The sequence below is a fragment of the Aythya ferina genome, assembly GCF_964211825.1.
Source record: "Aythya ferina genome assembly, chromosome: 1".
In the NCBI taxonomy this organism is placed as follows: Eukaryota; Metazoa; Chordata; class Aves; order Anseriformes; family Anatidae; genus Aythya; species Aythya ferina.
Window position 1 is genome coordinate 91,670,578 of NC_140296.1, and position 20,883 is coordinate 91,691,460.

Sequence of the window (20,883 nt, forward strand, 5' to 3'; positions counted from 1 at the left end):
CTTGCTAAGAAAGCCTTCTTGGTAGAGGTGTATTTTATAGGACAAGAGGTAGACAGCTCTTTCAGAAAGGACTGCAATACTAGAATATACCAGCATAAACACCTAAAGTTTGGGGATATTAACAAAAAAATAAATAATCAAAAAACGTGTCATTAAACACAAACCATCCAGTGTTTTCCTATCATGCACTCCCTGTATTTTAAAGAAATAAATCCCAGGACAACTCCACACCACTAAAAGGCTGCAAGTTGACCTTCAGAAGATAAATCACTACATTTGAGATCCATGTCATATTTTACGGACCCTATGTCTGTGTAGTATCTTTAAGTTTATGATCTTCAGGAATGTTTTCTTCTTCTGGGGAGTACAAGGCTTGAGGTAAGTGAGGAAAAGACAAAATGTAAAACAATGCTCATGAGCTTTTACTATGGGTAAAGTGGTAGCTAGCAAGTTTTACGTCATCTGGGGCATACCATAGTGAGTGCCCTCAGTAATTCCTTTTGCTCCTCAGCTAGTCAAGAAACACAGCCTTAGATATCTGAGTCATTGCTTCATATCCTGCCTCACTTCAGCACTTCCTCATTTAAAGCAGAGGCTCCTCGGAGCAATAGACTGTACTTTCTCGATATCCTGCCTGAATTTGTTGAAATTCTTCATAGGTAAGACATCAAGTTTTCTGTCTTGTATTAGAAAGTGCTAAAACTTCAGTATTTTGACTGTCTTTTTGGCTCATGACTTTTACAATTGCTTCAGATAATGTGGGTGTGGGAAAAGAGGAAAAGACAATTGCCTGTTGTTCTTGGTGGTGGCTTTTTTTTGCTCCCCCATCCCCCTGTAAATGGCAGCTTGCAGGAAAGGAAGGATATAGATTGAAAGGCTCCTAGTTTAAACTTTCCTGCTCTGCAGTTCCATTCCCTTTAGCCAGTCAGGGTGCACTTACAGACTGCAGTGATGAAAAGTGAGTATAACGCTACTGGAAAAACAAAAGGCAGCTTTCATAGCTTTCACCTAACACTCCAAAAAGATCTTGAACTAATTTAGGCATGGAGTGCAGTTTTGCTTTTAATGGCATTCTTTGTCTTTTGGTGTTCTTTACTCATTGAAGTGGCATACCAGCAGAAGAGACTGAATGCTGAATTTCAGTTTAGTGAAGTTCAGAAAATGAACACATACACCACCTCAAAACGTGAGCCAAGAAAGAGAAAAGGCTCAGGCAAAAGTTTCAGCATATTAGTCACACCAAAAATGAAATCTCATGTAACTTTTCAGGTTCTGAATAGTCATTGTTTACACGCTGACAGCGTGTAATAGAACCTAAATAGCTTCATGTAAGGAGTGAAAGGAGTCCCATTACACCGAGGTGCACACACACAAGCATAAAGTCAATGCCACACAAATATGCAGCATAAGGTCTCTGTTTGCAGCTGGTGAAGAAATCACATATGAGAGCAAGAGGACAAGAAAGTGGGCAAGCCACTACTAGATAAAGGATTTGCCCAGGTCATAAGAGATTATATTTTTTGTGACAAGCATTTATAGGCTTTGGAAAAATATAAGATACTACAGTGCGGGCAGGTTTCAGAACTTGTTGCAGTTGAGCTTTGATGAAAGCTTTATTAGATTAAATGAATAATAATAAAAAACCACAGATGCACATCGCAGCCATACAGGAGGGCATTTTAAACATCTTTTTCCCCATTAAAATCTATTTCTACTCCTGATAACTTGTTCCTTCTCCAGAAGAAACTGTACTCCCCAAGGTAATGCAGGGAGAGAAGAAGGTAGAAGACACACACGGAAAAAATGCAAAGCAAGTAAAGTCATGAAGCCAAATTTTTCCTGTGTGAACATGGAATTCAGGCCCCTTAAGAGCCAGCTCATGACAGATAATTTTCTTCTTGTGAGGACTAAATTGACAGAAGTATTTCACCAGTTGACTGAAACTGAATCCTGAGGGCACAGTGAAACCACACAATGACAGATTTTAATCTGCACCAAGTCGAAAAGCTTGCTATTGTTTTGAGTTTAACTGGATAATAAAACTGTAAGTTATGTAAAGGCAAAGATCAGCACAGATTTTTCCTCTGCAGAAACTAATGAGCTATTTGTAAAAGGTGAGAAGAGGTGGTGGGAGTGTTTTATCTTAAAGCTCCATTGTTGCAATGCAAACAAGACCACCAGAATATTCAGCTGTATAACGCAGAGAACGGGAAAGCCTCCAACATGCTGTTTCCAATTATGAAGGCCCTAAATTAAAGTCACATGGATGTATAATACTGATCTAGTGGAAGCTACCTTCTTCTTGATGCTTCATCTGCCAGAGAAGCCACTACAGAGAGGATGGGGGGAAGGGGAGGAGAAGAACGTTTTACTCCTACAGGAAGAAAAAGAAAACAGCCAGAGATGACTGGGGGGAAATAATAAAAATATAACTAATTTTTTTTAAAAAAGGCAACCACTACAAAAACCAACAACCGTACACACCAGCACAGCCAACTCTTTAGGATGCTTGTTGGCTTTTTCCCGTTGTAGAAGGTTTCTACAGCATACAGCTTTTCTGTTGTCTAAAATTCAACTCAGTTAGAATAACATGATTTTATTTTCTCTCCCACTAATTTCCCTTCCCTGCCAGAAGTTTCCTCTTTTGATTCCTGCCTCCTCTTTGTTCCTCGACTCTTGATTTCCAAACCCTTGCTTGCTTGAGACAAGAAGGAAGCAGCAGAAAATCTTTGCTTTCTCCAGTTCACCAAGACTGCAACAGTACCCACTGTTTCTGAACCACCAATATCCAAAGCTTCAGTGAAGTTGGGGGGGGGGAAGTATTAGCAATTTTAAGGAAGACTCCTATGCCAGTTGGTATTTAAGAATCCTTTGAAAAGGTCAAAATTGTTTCTGCCTCTCACCCACAATCTCATTCCTCTTCTGAAATGTTTTACAGCCTTCCCCTCCCGCTCAGCAAGAGGAGCCCATAGAGCCAGCTCTCCCCTGCAGGGGCCAAACACTCCTACACATACATAGAAGGTGGCAGTCCAATTCAGATAGCTGGGACGCTGCAGTCATATATCAGCAGAGAGATCTTCACTTTAACAGGTGAGAGAAACAAGGGGAGGAGGGGAAAAAATAGAAACTATCCACTGAACAATGAGGTACTTTTCTTATTCAGTCCACTAAATATATTCACTCATTTAATGAATACCTCCTCAGTGAAATATCTCATTGATCATCAACAGTTTTCTGAAGCATGTGCCTTGGGGCAGAGTGGCTCAAAAGCTGTGCAGAGGAAAATCACCTGGGGAGTGTTGGTCAATGCTTGCCTGAACATGAGCCGGCAGTGTGCCCAGGTGGCCAAGGAGGCCAATGGCATCCTGGCTTGTATCAGGAATAATGTTGCCAGCAGGACCAGGGAGATGATTGTGCCCCTGTACTGTGCTCTGGTGAGGCCGTACCTTGAGTACTGTGTTCAGTTTTGGGCCCCACAGTACAAGAATGACATCAAGGCCCTGGAGTGTGTCCAGAGAAGGGCTACAGAGCTGGTGAAGGGCCTGACACACAAGTGGCTGAGGTTGTTTAGTCTGGAGAAGAGGCGGCTCAGGGGAAACCTCATTGCTCTCTACAACTGCCTGAAAAGAAGTTGTGGGGAGCTGGGGTCAGCCTCTTCTCACAGATAACTAGTGATAGGACTAGAGGGAATGGCCTGAGGTTGCACCAGGGGAGGTTCAGGTTGTAAATTAGGAGACGTTTATTCTCAGAAAGAGGGGTCAGGCATTGGAAGGGGTTGCTGTGGTGGTTTTACTCAGGTGATCAGCCAAGTTCCACCACAGCCACTCTCTCAAAGAGGAAGGGGGAGCAAATATGACACAAACAGCCCAAGGTTTGAGATCAGTATGATTTAATTAAAGGGAAATGGAAGAACAAACAAAAATAAAAGGCCATGCAGAAGCACAGAGAGAAAGGGAAAAAAAAAAAAAAGTCATTCTCTACTTCCCATCAACGAGTGATGTTTGGCCACGTCCTGGGAAGGAAGGCCTCAAAACGCATAAGGGTTGTTTGGGAGGACAGACCCCTTCCCCATGACAGCCCCCCTTTGTATTGCTGTGTGACCCCACATGGTATGGAATATCCCTTTTGTTGGTTTAGGTCAGCTGCCCTGGTGATGTCCCCTCCCCATCACTTGCCCACCCCCAGCCTGCTGGCTCTTGGGGGCTTAGAGGGAGTCCTGGTGCAGTGCCAGTATTGTGCAGCAATAGGCACAACACTGGAGTGATACCAGTGCTGTTCTAGCTACGAGTGCAGGGAAAGGTGACTCCATTCCAGACAGACCCAGCGCAGGTGCCCAGGGAAGTGGTGGCATCACCATCCCTAGGGGTGTTCAAGGAAAGGTTGGACTTGGTGCTTAGGGACATGGTTTAGCAGGTGGCATTGGTGGTACGGGGATGGTTGGACCAGAAGATCTTGGAGGCCTTTTCCAGCCTTAATGATTCTATGATATAAGTATATGCTGCAGAGGTACACGCAGTCAGATTTTTTCAGAGCAATCTGATCCTTGGAGACTTTGATGATTTCAACTCATGTCTACCCCTAATCTCTCTATATCTAGTAAAGTAGCTCTGCACCTTCAGGTGCATCTTAATCATAACTGCAGCATCACTGAAGTGAGTCCTATTTTATGGCTGAAGCTAACTCCAGATTTGGTTGTTTTCTCATATTCCTTTCACTCGATTTTCTCTGCCTCTGCTTCTTTCTAAACTCTCTTAATTCCAACCACCAGACTTTTCTACCAGTCAGTTCCTATGCTAGTTACTAATCAAATGTAATAAAATTGCTGGTAGTAGGACATGGTCTTCAAGCAAGTGCCCTAGTAAGACTGAAGGAAGGAAGTATGTATCCCTGAGTCATTATCTGTTTCAGGACACCGAATGAGTGAGAAAGAAAGGAAGGCAGAGAAAAAAAAAAAATCACAATTTGAAACAGATTTAGTATGAACACCTATAAGCCTTAAACTGCAGAAGTGTCAGTGTGCCTTTCAATCCCCAGGAGCACAAATTGCTCAGAACAAACCTGCCTTTCTCCAGCATAAGCAATTTAAGAACAATACATGCATACATAGCTAGCTCAAGGACTCCAGGCTAGACAAGCTCCAGGCATGGAAGACTTGATTTGGTTTCACGCGTGTTAAGTTATGCAACTCCTTACAAGGGATGTGACCGCACTCTAATTTCAGTTAGGATTTCCTAACATCCCAGAACTAACCCTCTAAAAGCCATAGGGTTTTTTTATTCCCATCTGTGGGTTACCACTCTTTGTTTTTGCTTTTGAAGCAACCACAGCAAAACATTCCCACATATACACCAGAAAAGCTCAACCTACTGCAGCTTCTCTAACTACATCTTAATGAGAGCTTTAGCAGCAGGTGCTGCTTCAGTTCAGCCACTGTCACAATGTCCATCTCCTAGCAGATATTAGGGGGAAGTCACCTATGCAGATCTAGAGGCCTTAAGAGCTAACATCAAAACTTGTAAATGCAGATCTAAATAGCAACTTGACTTCATGTCATTTGCAAGGATGTATTTCAAGTATTTTCATGTCAGTCACTGCAGTTTAACATAGTTCCACTCCAGATCCCCTTCTGTTTTATAAATGAAGAGTGAAGGGACCGCTGTAATTCACTTTTGCCTGGTGTAGTTGAAAGTGTCAGCTTTTATGAAGGGAGGGGAGGATGCAGAACACTAGTAAGTTACTTCAACTAGAGGATACTATATTTTTTAAAACTTTAAATTATTTCTACAGCTTCAATTTGCATGAAGATTTTTTCCTCCCATGCCTCCTTGTACATATATAAAGTTTCACTTTTCTGTATTATTTTGTTTCACTTCCCATTTCCCTGCAAAACTGTTAAAGAACTAGGCATAGTGAGATTCAGGAGACAGCTGTTTGCTTGATTGCCCCACCCCAGTTTATGAATAGAGTTTTTTAGTTTCAAAGTCCAAATCTATTACTCAACTGTGTTTGAAGGAGCAGTATAATCTCTTCACCTCTGGCTTCCCAGATGTCATTTCCTAACATCTGAGTTTCCTGTGTTATGTATTGCCATGTGCTTAAATTACGAACCAACGGTTTTCTGTAGCAGCAAACTTGCTTTCAGCTCCTTTCTCAGCAGCCTTGCCAGAATAGCGTCAGTTGTAACCATGGCTTAGACATGGCTCATGTTATTAGAACTAGAGCCAAGCTGATTCTTGCCATCATATCTGAGAAGAGAGGATTATATTATTTTGACCTCAGGAAATGGAAGAGCATCCAGAACTCCCCAGATCTCCCTTGCTGAATCAGCCCAGGTTGAACTAAGTTTGTTCTCTTTAAAGACTAGATATTCAGGGTCTGTAGGAAATCAGAGCATGCAAATTGACTATTGTCTTGATCAGCAGAACCAGCATGTTTTTACTACTCAACTTTGCCAGAGTTGGCACTGTCATTTCCTTCCCTGTTACAGCAGACAGACAATGCAAACATTGAGCTGCACCCAGAACATACATATCTTGCAGTTACTGTGAACTCTTCCTTCCCAAGCAGTGACATTTTCCTATAACATCAATGCACTTCATTATCAAGGGAAGGGCATCTCTCTTAACTAGCCACGATGAAGGAATTTGCCTAACCTTCACATTTCCTCTCCCCGCATCCCCTGCCAGATACACACGTTTAGGGTAGGCAGGGCAAAGATGCCCAGAAGCATTTGTGAAATCCCAGAGGTGAGAGGAGATGGTGACAGGGAGTGTCGCTGCTCTTCCAGCTCTACCACATACCCAGAGCAAGGGCAAACCTCTGGCTATTTCACTCCCATGCACTCCTCTCAGCCACACATATTAATGTTTCCATCTACCTGGGCTGGAAGCTAAGTTTTCCTTGCAGCTGACATGATTACAGCTAGTTAGCAGTGTGCAGCCAGCTGCCCGGGGCAGCTCAGTGTTTGGCACAGTCTGAACACACACACACACACAAACACACACACTAACAATGTGCTGCCACACACTGATCTGTTACCAAAATGCACAGCAATGACAAACACTGGCTCAGACATCCGCACATCCCACAGCAAGTACATTGGAGTTGTATTTCCAAGAGATTTTAAAAGACAATGTCACAAAGACATGACCCAGAAGGAATTAGAAGCCTCTTTGTGTTGGGATCTATAGAGTAGAAGATGTTAGAGCTGCTACTGACTCCTACAGCAAAATTTATATTCTTTTACATTGTTTGTTTGTTTGTTTTTTCCTTCCCTTGAGGTGAGGAAAGACCCTTTCCTGACAGGACAGACTGCAGCAACATGCAATTAAGAGGACAAGAATGAAAGCTCCCTGGGGGTACCCATGTTGTCATGCATCTCTTATTTTCCCAAATCCTCCACTGGGAGAGGCAAAACCAATAATTTTAAAGGTAGAAAAATTTCCCGGAAAAAGTCTGCCCTGCAAAACAGTCTGGGAAATAGCTGGGCCAAGCTAGAGAGTGAGAGGTCAACGTTTCATCAGTGATTAAAACTCATGTAGGTCCCCTTACTACAGGACTAATTATACTGCCTTCTCCTACATTTCTTCCCTCCTCACTGAGAATGCAAGCAGCAAAGAGTAAGTTCATCTGTACCAGAACCATCCACCCAGTAAGTATCCTCTGGGGAGATCTAACTGTAGGAACTCTTGGGCCTGCATTTAGGGTCTGCTAAGTCCAAGGAGTACAGCAGTGCCTCGCTGAGTACACAGTCATTTTATGGCACTAGGATCTGGCTGAGCCACACCCTAGATGAAGCCCTAATATTCTCAAATCAAGAGCAAAAACACCTAATTAAAATGCTAGAGGGTTGTATGGCCCATCAGTCTGAGGGAACCAATTTCCTCATGGGAAACGCACTTTTGTCCTCAAAGACTATCCTTCACTCAGCCTCTACACAATTCATTTCACCCTTTGATGACCTCAGTACAGCCGCAAGTTTGATGACAGTCATGGTATGAAACCACCATGTGAATTTACAGGTATCTTCTGAACAGTGGTTTCACAGCTGAAGTTGAACTTCTGGATTCAGATGCAAAAGTGACACGCAACTTGGCTGGCTCACACTGGCTGGCAGTGCGTACCTCACCCCAGCTACAGGTCCCTTCCACACTTCAGAGGGGAGAGAAGGATTTAAGTTAGGATAGGCTCGATCTCAGTTTTATCATTTTGTTTCCCTTCTCCTTATTCCTCTTTCGCATTGAAAGAGGCATAAACCAGAAATTCTGTCTGTCAAGGGTCATCTCCATTGGATGCTATAGTGCTACTTCAGCTCCAACCCTCCATGTAGTTTGTGGTACAGGAGATTTTAGGAGGAGAACAACTCTAAGGGCCCAGCTGAGGTAACGCAAGCCATGGCTGAATCCACCAGCAGCTCACTACCAGAAAGGTGCAGTTCAGAGGCACCTTGTGACTTACCCCATTTAGGCCAGAACAAGTATTTCATCCCAGGTGGATAGTCAGGAAAGCTATAAGTCTGCAAGGTTGTACTCACACATTTTGCCTGCCGTGAACTACTGCTAGAAATGGTGTTTCCTCAGTTCCTATAAGCTCTGGCTTCTACTTTAGAGCTGCTCTCAAGAGTCCACAATCCTCCTCCAGCTGCCTCCTCAACTTCATCTCCCAAATGACTGTTTACAGCTTGAATGAAGGGTTACAAAGGACCAACATATAGCACTTAGTTCAGTCCTCTACATAAACAGTCCCAGATATGTCAAGGTCAGCTCTGAGATCCTCAAAATCTGGGGTATTGTAAGATACATAAATAATAAGCCTCTTCAGATCCCATCTGGTGGGACAGGGGTGCAAGGGCTTTGAACTGCAGGCATGAGATCAGCCCACTCGCATCCAAAGATACCCATGAGTGCTCAGAGGAAGTGCTTCAAAACTAGGGCATCTGAAGTTTACATACTTTGCTTTCTATGAATGATTTTTCCTGTTTAATCTCATAACCTTGCACTTTGTTTAACAGTTACTAGTTAAAGCAGAGGGCACAGTACTGATCAGACCTAACAACTGCTACTTTGCTCTTAACAAACACATTAACAAGGGGGATGAAGTGCTTGTTCCGAGACATTGTCACATATCACAAACATTTGTGTATACAAAAAGGGCAGCCGTAACATCTAGTGCTATTTTAAAGAGCTCTAAAGATCTGAACAAAGTATTTTATTTGCTAGCAACATAACCAGTCCTTTAGATGGATAGCAGTTGCCAGTAAACTGAGTACAATGTCATATCTAATCAATCACAACTTTGTACTTTCATATCAAAGACCTCACATCCCCGTTCCTGTGAGAGTTAGGCATGTAGTAGGACTCACTGTGCAACCTATTAAACACTCTTCTCCCCACTTTCCCAGATTAAATTAAAGACCACACCTTGGGTAAGCAGTAGGCAGTTTCCACATTCTTCTCATCAGAGACTAATCAACTCAAGTTCTTGCTGAATACTTCAGCTTTTTACTAGGAAGCAAATACAAATGGAACTTCTTTTCAAATCATTTTCTGTGAACTTCTGACTACAAGTTCAGTTATGTCTAGGAGTTATTTCATGCCTTACATTGCCAGGAATACCCAGAACTTTGGTTTTGGCCACCTCCATACAATGGATTTTTGTGAAGCAGCAAATGGCAGGATAGGTCATTTGCTCAGGAAGCCCAGCTGTGGCAAATGAGTGTTTCAGGAAGCACCTCTTTTCCCAGCAGAAGTAGGGAGACTCATTTAGTTGCTACATCTGTCGCTATTAAGCCAAGTAATATTTTAAAATAACAAAATTACTCTTGGCTACAGCTTTGTGAGACATCTCCCTAGAAGGGTCTACTGTCCTAAAATCTGATGACAAAACAGAAAAGCAGTTGTTTACCCTAGCAGTAGCAGCTGTACATTGAATAGCACTGTATTTTAGGATTTGACTGTAACCCCAAAACACTCACAAGTACTTTGAGATGTACAAGACTGGACAAGCCTTCAATCATATCAAAGTATTCACAGCTTACTACAAGGTGTCAGAGACCCTACCCAGCTATGGGCCTGCCTCTAGATTCTGGTTTCAGCATGTAGATAAACACTGTTATTATTTGGCCTATGATTTTAAATAAATAAATCTTTTGCAAGGAGCAAATAAAGGAATTTAGTCCTTTTCACAAGAGTAGCAGAAGCTTTTAGAGAAACCTGAAGACAACCCAGACAATCTCTTAGAAGAACAAGAGTCATCCTTTTGACCAGTATTTTACTTGTTTTGCTCTCACTTACAGAAAGCACGGCTGTTCATTGATGGTTGCCGTCCTCAGCACATATATTGTAAATATAAACAAAATATTTACATTTCAGTCATCTGATTTGGACACAACATTCACCTCATGAGAACACTGAGGCAGAGACTGTCAGAAAATCCTGAGCATGCACAACCTTTAAGAAATACCAGGGGTGTCCACTGTTGTTTTGTTTTGTTTTTAAAGTCATGGCTTTGGGATACACATGCAGAGAAACACTTGAGAAGGCTGGCCCTCAAACTACAAAATCATAGCTACCTGCTCAGTTTTGGGTTACATATACTTAATAATGTTTCCAGAATCTGTGGCGCAGACCTCGTAACCACTGTAATGCTCCAACCCACACATTCCTGGATTTCCAAAGCATAGTTATTATCTGGGTGATGCAAGGCCTCATTGCTTGTGCACAACTCCAGGCTAGAGCTTGAAGGGTGCCAAAACAGACATGCCACTGGCACCTGATACCGTACAGAAGAGCTTGTATCTTTGTTATGCTTCTGTAGGCACCAAACCTGCTCCTCTGGCTACCCAGAGCTTCTACATCACCACCCAGGGGAGTTACAGCCTGTTTAGCCCCTGCAAAAGAATCTACTGGGCCTGGATCATCCTAGGGGTGAGGGGGAAACCTGCTGTGAAACACCACCAGAAAGTATTTCACAGGGTGGTAGCCAGTGGAAGGGAAAGAGTAGGCATTCAAAGGAGATGTGTGTGCAGTGGGAGGCAGGGATGCCACACAAGGGATGCTTCAGCTAGAGCACTGTTAAGACTTCTCACCAATGTTAGTGAAGCTAAATGCCGCAGCTTCAGATACTGCTGTTTGCAGAACTGGGGGCTCATTAAGAGCCCTGTTACAAATATATATATATATTCCTACAAGATTTGAGATTATTATGCTTTAGATCAATTAATTGATTGCAAAGATATTTGTCTGTATCTGTAATTCTTGTCTGCTGAGGTTGATAATATAATCACAGAATTTACCTCTTCAGTGATGAAAGGTGAGGTCTAGAGATCAGAATGTAGGTCAGTGCTAATGCATAAGATTGCAGGCCTTGTTTGGGATGTGTTGTTTATACCCTCCGATTCCAGTATGGGGCTGGTTGGAAACATACTTTAAGTTTAACTTTACCTAAACTTTCACAGGGGGTTTCCCACAATGAAAGTGCAGAACCACAGAGAGGCCAGGCTGGTCTTTCACAGTATGAAAGCTTGTGGGTTTGCACCAACTGCCTCTTTCTTTACAAGTTACTACTTAACCTCACATTTAAAACTGCAAAAACACAGGATAGTTCTGTTCAGTATCTCTGACGCTGTGAAGAGTTAAGTTTGGTGGATGAAAGAGAGACCCTACAGCAGCTACCTGTGCACTGCTCTACAGCATAGGTCAAGCCTGGCTACCTGGCCAACGGGCTGCCTTTATTGCACAGTTGTATGAAGTTAATCCTGTTACTCATTGCTAAGGCACTTTGTTTGGGTCCAGAGCCACATCTAAATTGCTCTCCACCACATCACTCAAGATAACCCAGTTGTGTTGTAATAGCATCTGATGGTAGCAGACAAGACATCTGGATAGCGTTCATATATTTGACACCATCTGGTTGCTTTCAGCTGTGGCTTACTTTCAGATGACAAGTGTTATGTTCTGTAGTATTAAACACAGTAACTGGTGAAAGGGTTATATCACCACAACTGAAGTAAGTTCCTTTTGAGAAAATGAAACAATTTGCTAAAAGAGCTCCATTATCACTGAGCTATATTATCATAGAAGAGTAAACTGAAGACTGCTTTAAAAATATCTCTACCCTTAGGAGCAACTTTCAGTTGCAAACCTATATTGGGGATATAAGCCCTGTAATTAATTTGCACATTGGATTCTCATCTTCTAATTAGTAAGTTCAAAGACTGACTTATTTTTTAGTCTCTTCTGCTCTCACAATCCAGAAAGATCAGTACCAGCTAATGGTTTGAAGATGCAATGAATAGTTCATAACTTATTTTCTCAACCTTGGTATGTTTTTCCTTATGCAATCAAGGAAAGTACCCTTCTAATTCTTTACCCTTTATTCCTAACCTTTATCTCTGGCAGTTCAATCAACTCCATGCTACTGGGGAAGAAAAGAAACCATGAAGGCAAGTCCAGCAGTTGAGTGGTGGTTTCTTCAGAGCTTGGGATGCTGGTTTCTGTTGGCTTGTAACGGCTCCAAACTTGTCTGAGGCGTTACTTCTCCAAAGCACAGCAAAAGTTACTGCTTCAAAACAGAAACTGGATCTGACAGAGTTTGGGCCCAAAAGCCTGAAGCCTGATATCTCACTGCCTTAAATGTCATAGGGCTGTTTGTTAAGGTCACTGTTTAGGAGTACATGAATCTAACCTGTTATCAGTTACTGCATAAGCCAACAGCAAGATGTTCCATGGAGCAGAAAATTAAAGCTGGGGGTAGGGAGTTGTAGGGCAGGGAAGCTGGTAGGACAATTGTGCCCTGTGAATATCAGGGCTTACAGTATTGCCAGTGCTGATTTGCAATGGGGAAATGAAGTCACAGGTGTTGCAGTAGAAAACATGATGACACAAGAGACTATGACTTCTATCCTACTCTGCTCATCTGTTTTCCCCAGAGGAAGAGACCCTTCCACTGCAAAGCAGTCTTCCTCCCCCCCCCCCCCCGCCCCGTGGTTTTGCATTATTGTTTTATTTGAAAACAAACAAAAAACATATATTCGAGAACAGTTCTCTCTCAATTCTAGAAAAGCAGCACTCCAGACAAGGTACAGCCCTCACCTAAAAATCACTCACAAGGAACTCAGGAACTCTGCTGAAGTCCTGCACAGTCTTTCGTAGGAATGTCAGAACACTGAGCCACCACAGAAAGAAAAAAACAGGCACACGCATACATCAGGACATACACATCGCTTATGAAAGTGAAACCACTTTCAGTAGGTTTCCCACATCTTCTTATAGAAGAGACCAGGCAACTTCTGAAAGTTGGTTGTACCCACACATGGCCATCGGAAGAAAAGAGTGCTGTTATTAGAGAAGGAGGAGGATGCCACTTCCTTCCTGTATCAAGGATCTGAATAAAAATATCTGCAGGAAAGAAATATAAATGGTCTTTCAATGTGCTTTGAAAGGAAGGAGCTCCTCTTTCCTTCCAAACCCCAACCTTGCTTCTTAGGAAAGAACCCAGCACCTTCTTGTGTGGTCATGATTAGGGATCTAGGGTGGGGAGAGGGGGGGGACTGTAATACTATTACATTGATGACTGACAAAAGGACTTTGAGGACAGGAATGAGACAATATCTGACGATGTTTACAATACTTGAGAGATGCTGGTTTTAGATTGTAAAAGGATTTGGCTGAACTAGATCTGAACCAAACATTAACAAAGTCTGAAAGCTTTAAAAAGATTGAGAAAAAATTCCAGAGTATATGGCTTGCACGAAGTGCTTATGACCCCATTGCACCTTTTCCCTAGTCACATAAACTGACTGTTAAGGATATTTCCTTCGGACACATATATACATATATAATATACATCTACCTCAGTTCTCAAGCCAGTAGTCCACATTCCTCTCCAACATCTGGGCAAAATAACTTGGGAAGAACATACAATATACAATGTAGAATAATGTTGAGATGCCCATTAATTCATTATGGGATTGTTCTTCACTTGGAAAAATTACAGCTTAGCAAAACAAGCACAAAGTGTTCACAGGTATTTTTAAGGTCTCTTGTTTGAAACCTTATTTTTATTTCTCTCTGATGGACAGAAGTTAATCAGACATCAATATCCTTACATTTGTACCAGAACCATTTAACTAGAAACATTCAGCTTTGATACCAAAAAAAACTTGGTTCAAAAGGCTGTGTACATTTCTGCTTTGACTGAAAGTAAAATATTCATAAATATTGTCACAACAGGGGCAGGGTAGGTAATGCTGTTGTTTTTTTTTGTTGTTGTTTTGTTTTTTTTAAAGCCTGCAATATTTTGCAACTGTCAACTTAGTTTTTGTTGTTGGTTCAAGAGTCCTTGAATCACTAGAACTTAATGTTTTCATTAGAACAAAGTTTACACTCCACAAGTGCTTTGTGTATTTCACTGTGCAACTATGTAGAAGGTGGAGAATCTCCTAGAAAAGAGAATAGTTTTGTTTTTGTTTTAAGTTATTTGCTTTCACTGCACTTACCTGTTACACTTTGTGTAAGAAAAGTTGTCACCAGAACACGCAGGAATATCCAAGATACTTTCTTAAGATGAAGGTGGTACTGGGTACTTGGTGTAGAGTACTCTAAGGGAAATCTGTTCTATAAACAGTTTCTACCTCCCCAAAACAGTTTTCAAATAAATTGCAGCTGCAGGTCTATTGCCAACAATTAAGAAATAAAATAAAGTCAACAAATAAAACCCACACACTTTCTCTGTTGCTTTAACAGAGCAACGTTCTTGAAGGCAACAGCTCAGGCCAATATGAGCTCCCCTGGGTTCAGTGACTCTGATATCACTGAGTTAATTAACACCTTTGATTGATCCTGAAATTTGTTCTGGGACTATAAAAAAAAAAAATTATGATATTGAACAAACTTAGAAGCAACTATTCAAGTTGTACTTTGCAGTTCAGGAAAGTAATCCAGGATGCGATTCAGGTCGTTCCCACTGCTCAGAAGACCCCTTCTGAGACCACTATCATTGAGTTCACTCTCTGGGTTCTCAAACCCTCCAAGAGGTGCCCAGCACTGAGCTTTGCCAGTTCAGTTGCAAGTTAACGCCACGTTCTTGAGAAGGGCCACGAAGTGTTACAATGACCTTAGTTAACCTCAGTTTCTTTTTCTCCTCCCGTGGTGTTCTGAGATTTCATTTTTCAGAAGCACCATTTCCTATGCTTCCATGCCTAATGTGTGGATGCAATAGTTTCCAATTAGTCTCTTTTACCTCTGATGCTCACAGTTTTGCTGCAAAGATTTTTGAAGTTTTGCTATCTTCTGAACTTCTGTTCTACAACTTTCTTCCTCCTCTCACCGATTAGAAACTGGATCTAGTGTATGGTAGGCTCACAATTCAGGAAGGTGATGCACTGTCTAGTAAGAGGTCTGACAGAAAAAGTTACCTACTGTATCTGTGTGGAATTGTGTGTGTGTGTGTATATATATTTATACACACACGTATATATAAACTAATATCATCATGTCTTGAAGAAAGGTGGTTTCTCCAATACATGAATTAAAAACTGCCAAGAGGAGAGAGAACTCACTTCAGGAAACCAACTTGTAGCCTTCTTAAACCCTGTGCCTGTTGCTGGCAACAGCTGCCAACAAATATAAGCACTTAAAGGGCAGGATTTTCCCAGCTCTCACTGTACCAAATTGGAAAGTAGTTTAGGAGACTGGAAATTCTCTGGAGCTAAGTGTTGCACTTCCTCCTAGACAAGACATCAAACAAAGATTAAAGACATTCTATTGACTAGACCATTAGCACAAAGCAGACTCTCGAGCCTGAAATAGTTTCCCTTCTGCTTCCTAGGAAAGTCCCTCAGAATTTCCCTTTCTCCCTATGCCCTGTGACCAGGCTTTATCCACTATATGAATTTGAAAGTTAAAAGTGAGGGATTTTTCCTCTTTCCTTCTTTGGACTGATGACATTTACTGAGGGGGTTTTATAATCCTGTCTTGGTGTGAAAGATAATTGCTGACTGAAGAAGGGGAAAAAAACCTCGTAAATATATAATGTATTGAGCAAGACATAGCTAAGGCTAGCACCACAGATATCTATGAAATTAATACACTAAATGTTGACTGTTTAAAAAAAAGCTTTTTTGCAATAGTGCTTTACAGTATAAGAAGTTCAATATTGTTCTTTGGCAACTTGGCTCTTGTCAGGTTACATCCTCTCTAAGTTTTATGGCTCTTCAGTTGCACTCTGTCACAATGCCATGCAGAGGAGATGGAAAACAAAGATAAAATGAATTGCATTCATGAGCTGTAAGAGACTTATCAGCTGGTAAGCAACGGAAGAAATTAAGGACTGATGAGACATGTCGTAGGCTAGGCAGAGTGCTGAGGTCAGACTATACGCCTGCATCAGTGCCTGCACCTCAAGCTGTCCAAAACGTGATCTTGCTTAAATCACCAAGAACCCCACTGGTCCAGGGGGCTGGTGACTGGCTGGGAAGCAGCTGCTGCTCCAGCAGTGGCTGTCCCTCAGTAACAAAAGGCAGTGCCCTGCTTCCCATTGTTTACAGGATGCTTGCCCTGCTTTGTCCTGTCCCTGATGTCCAGCAGCAGCACTCTCCTCCACCTGCTTTTCCAAGAAGCCTGCACCAGCTCTGTGCATGTGCATGTAGTGAGGCATCCCCAACCATCTACAGGGGCTTACTTAGAAAGGATGAGTTCAAACAATTCTGAGTTTTTCAGTATAGATGCAGAAAAAATGGAGCTCAGCCCATTGAGCGACAGAGCTGCAAACTGCAGAATTTTTTAACCTCATGTAGATACTTAAGAGTAGGAATGTTTCTACAAGTAACAGACTAACAGCAACATTAGATGACCACTCCTTTGATGAGAAAAATATTTCACATGGAAAGCCTCTAATCCAGGTTGCTCAAAGTCTTGTAAAAACAAATCAAAACTACAGTGGAAGGGGAAGACCGTGAGGCAGACATTGAAGAGTGAGGAGAAATACCTGTCAGCCTCTCCCCCTCAGTGTGCAATAACCCCATATTTCAATATATCTTGAATCTTCTTGACTCTGTTTTATGAGGAGCTATATGGAGGGATTCATATCATTTGGCACACTGTCTAAAAAAAAAAAAAAAGCAATCAAGTACTTGATATGAACGGTAGGGAGATAAGCTGATTTCACCTCCTTCTCTCCTACCGCAACACAGCCTATAAATGTTTCTCCTCAGCTTATGACCAGCAAAAACTTGAAAACAGTAAGAGTTACTTTCGTAGAATTTGAGCTGTCAGGTCCTAAGCAGTGCTACTAATACAAATTGGATCATCTCTTTCTTCAAAAGGAAGTCTCACTTTCACAACTAGCTTCATATCATCCAGTCTGGAAATACCAGTATCAATCCATGTTGTATTAATCCAATTAATAGTTTTATTGACATCAGTTATCTCACTCATAACTTCATGACTTGTCATATAGGTGAATCTAAGCATCACCTTAGCTGTTTGGTCATTGAACAGTGATCCCAAATCAGGCAATGCCACTGTTATAAGGGTCAGTTTAAACAGATGACAGAAAAAAAAAGAGTCACACAGTCAAAAATAAAGAATTAAGATTCTTATTCTGTGTTGACATTGTATTCCACAATACCTCTATCTTCCAAGTAAATTAAAAAAAAAGTAAAATAAGACATCAGCCAGAGAGTACTAGAACAAGATACTTGGACAGAAACTGTCTTCAAAACAAGAAAAAATACACAATATTTAGTCAGCTGAAGGAACATTCACCTCTATGCATCATCACTTCTGATGTAGCTCTTAAAAGCTAAGGTTTTCGAAAACACAAAGTAAACAAAAAAACACACACCTCAGCCTCTCTTGAGTAACTGCAATCTCTTGGAAGAACAGTTCTTTATTCTTCCTAAGAATAATTTATTCATCAAAAGAGAAAATCATTTTGTTGGAACTGTTAAATAAAGAACAGTGGAAACTCTCAGAAGAGCAAAAAGGAATTGAGAGAAAGAGGAACTTTGGGGGGAGCTGTCAGAAAAGCATTACAAAAAGGAACAATAACTTTTTGGTTTCTCTTCAGAAGTTTCATAAAAGGGCATGAGACCACCACACATCACCAGTCACAGGGATTAAGTCTCACCCAGCGAGCACAAGGCCAGGCAAAGGGTGGGACACACCACATGCTGCTTAGGCTGTGCATCCTGACCTTTCAGATTCAAACATGCAGCATTCAGAATCCCAGCGGGGCTTACAGTGTGCAAAACAGGGACAGGCAGGGCTGGGAACACTTCTTCAGGGGCTGGAGCACAGAAGTGACTCCCCCTAAGTCAAGAGCCTTTGCCCGGAAAAGACAAATGAAAGGTGGTGCCTTGCCATTCAGCAGAGCACTGGTGTTCTCTTGCAAAACTCATTGCTAAATCTAGCACAAAAGTTATGTTACATAAAGGACAAAACAGGTTTTAAGAGAACAGGATGCAAGCCTACTACTAAGCGTCACCAACAATTACCTTGCAAAACTACATACAGGACCACACAGCCGGTGATATAAAATGCCTCATAGATCCCTGTACAGACATCCTTCTGGTCCCTGGATTGACCTTCACCCCAGGGAAGCAAGCAGATGGCAGACACAAAATTCCCCAGAAATGAGTGCTGGAAATATGGATTACATGGATCTTAATTCCCTGAGAATTCAGTCAGACCAAACATAACCTGAAAGTCCCCAATAACCGCAAGGCTGTAGCATCATTTGATCAGTGTTGATATCTACTGACTTGCATACCAGGAGCGTGCTTCCTTCCTTCCGAAACTTGAAATGAAACATGCCACATTTAGCATCAGTCCCACTGGGTCACCTGAACCCTTCCCATTTTGCAAAGCCGCAAACAACTTTAGTCTGAGAGCTATTAGAAACATTATTCTGAAATTAAAACTAAAGTCTAGAAATTGGAATACTCAGACAAAGTGTGCTAACTTGTAAGTGATCTTTTTTTGGCCAGGCACACCCAGAGTTTTGTTATTTTCTTTCAAAATTTTGGTAATGTGTTTGAAAGTTTCAATCCCGCACACTTAGATCAGATGTAAACTTTATCTCCTGTTTCCCCCCACATTTTATTTTGTATACATGGACATACATATACACACATATTTAAATATGTGCACCAGAACTATTTATACAAAGTTGGAAGAAGAGATGGAAGCTTCTGCTGTAAGGTTCTGTATGGGGTACAGCTCTCTACTTGGAATGAATCATACACAGTCACTCTTTTATTCTTTAAGCCTGAGGAGGAATAACATTTCAGAGTACATAATAAAATTCACAACAATCTTCCAGCCTCCAGAGCCTGCCTGTTGCTCACGATAATCGTTAAAACAGGCAATGGGAAATTCCAGCAGCACAGGAAAACGTAGGCAAGCCCAAAGCCAGCTCCCCACCCACCACGTGCCACCTCTGCAAATAGGTGGCGTGACTGGGGCACAGGCAGGGAAAAGAAAGGAAGCAGGGACAGAGTACACTATGCTTTAGAGAGAAGCAGATAAGGACAAGTTTGGATAGCTTTAACAGCCATAAACCTTACAAAAGCAAACTAACTTTAAAACCAGGCCAGCCTTCAGTCTCATAAGCGCACAAAGTTTCCTACGGTGCACCTGAAGACCGAGATCTTCCTCCAGAACTTGGCTGCCACCACAGCACATTTTATAGCATGAAGGTCAGGACGTTCCCCCAGGTAGCAAAGGCCACTTTTTTCCCCCCCACTGCCTCGAGCAGAGAGGGTGAATTACACCAACAGTAAATCACATAAATGCTACTTGCCATTGTTCACAAATCCCTAGAAAATTACTTCTAAATCAAGGTAATTTACTTCAACAGCTAACACCTTAAAGTAGAAAGCTATGGTCATATTTTGATGCACGCTATCATGTCCCTGAACTCTTTCCTTGGACTAATTATAGGACAGCTGTCTAAACGATGCCTCATTTTGTTTATAGGTTTCTTTCAGATAAGATCAGAAATAATCACGCAGTTTCAGTACAGGCTGTTGCATCACAAGAACTTTATTCAAGAGGACAGATCACGAATTCTGCTCGTAAACTCACTCATCAGCTTTCTACTAGCAAAGGTAAAAGGACCGCATGGTTACATAGATAGAACGTTTAAAGAAGCGACAGAAGATTGCCTGGGTGTGTATGAGGAACAGCAAGGTGACATTTCTCAGCTCAGCGTGCTCTCAGGATTTCAGGATTTCTCAAAGACAGGGAGAATGATGTCCCCCCCCCCGCCAACCATGAGTAGCGGCAGCCAGTTAGCATAAGTTTATTTTTGAAAGCCAAAGGCACATAGGATAAAAACCAGAAGAAACCATCAGTGACTAAGCTGCAAAAACTTTGCCAGATGCATAAGGAGATATTTCCTTCTTGGCAGAGTGGCTTCCATTCATCTGCTAAGTGCTTTTGGCCAACTATTCCAGAACTGCTGGCATCTCCTCTAGCTGGCGCCCGCCCCAGCCTGTACCACCATTTATTCCATGCCCAGCAGAATTACCTGTGCTACTCAGCCAGCACTAGGTGTTCAAGAACCAAGTGGAAAAGATGCCAAACAGACTGGTCCCTTTAATATAACATGCAAATGTTGCACCCACATAGCCCACAGAAGCTTTTAAACTGGTGTCATACCCAGCAAGCACCGCAGAGGTACCTCCTCAGTGTGGAAAGGGTTCCAGCATCTTCCTCAGCCAGCCCTCCCTCCCAGGTCAAACATCCTTTCTGCTCTAGATCCCAAACTGGCCACTCTCTGCAGCAGGATCTTTCACAGCCAAAGCCAGCTGCTTTTATTTTTTTTTTTCCTGGTAGCATAGCCTGACTGCTCAGCCACCAGAGCTGCTGCCCCATGGTA

At 42.0% G+C, this 20,883-nt stretch overlaps 1 protein-coding gene and 1 gene segment (V, D, J or C); one reads left to right on the forward strand and one right to left on the reverse strand.

Moving 5' to 3' along the window:
• The window catches only part of LOC311430409 (uncharacterized protein), a 237,439-nt gene that overhangs the window by 209,739 nt on the left and 6,817 nt on the right, over positions 1-20,883 (reverse strand). The gene's annotated exons all lie outside the window — the stretch shown is intronic.
• Positions 523-20,883, forward strand: part of LOC311430408 (T cell receptor beta variable 2-like) — a 35,660-nt gene continuing 15,299 nt past the window's right edge. The window contains exons 1-2 of the V gene segment in view: positions 523-659; positions 2,939-3,090.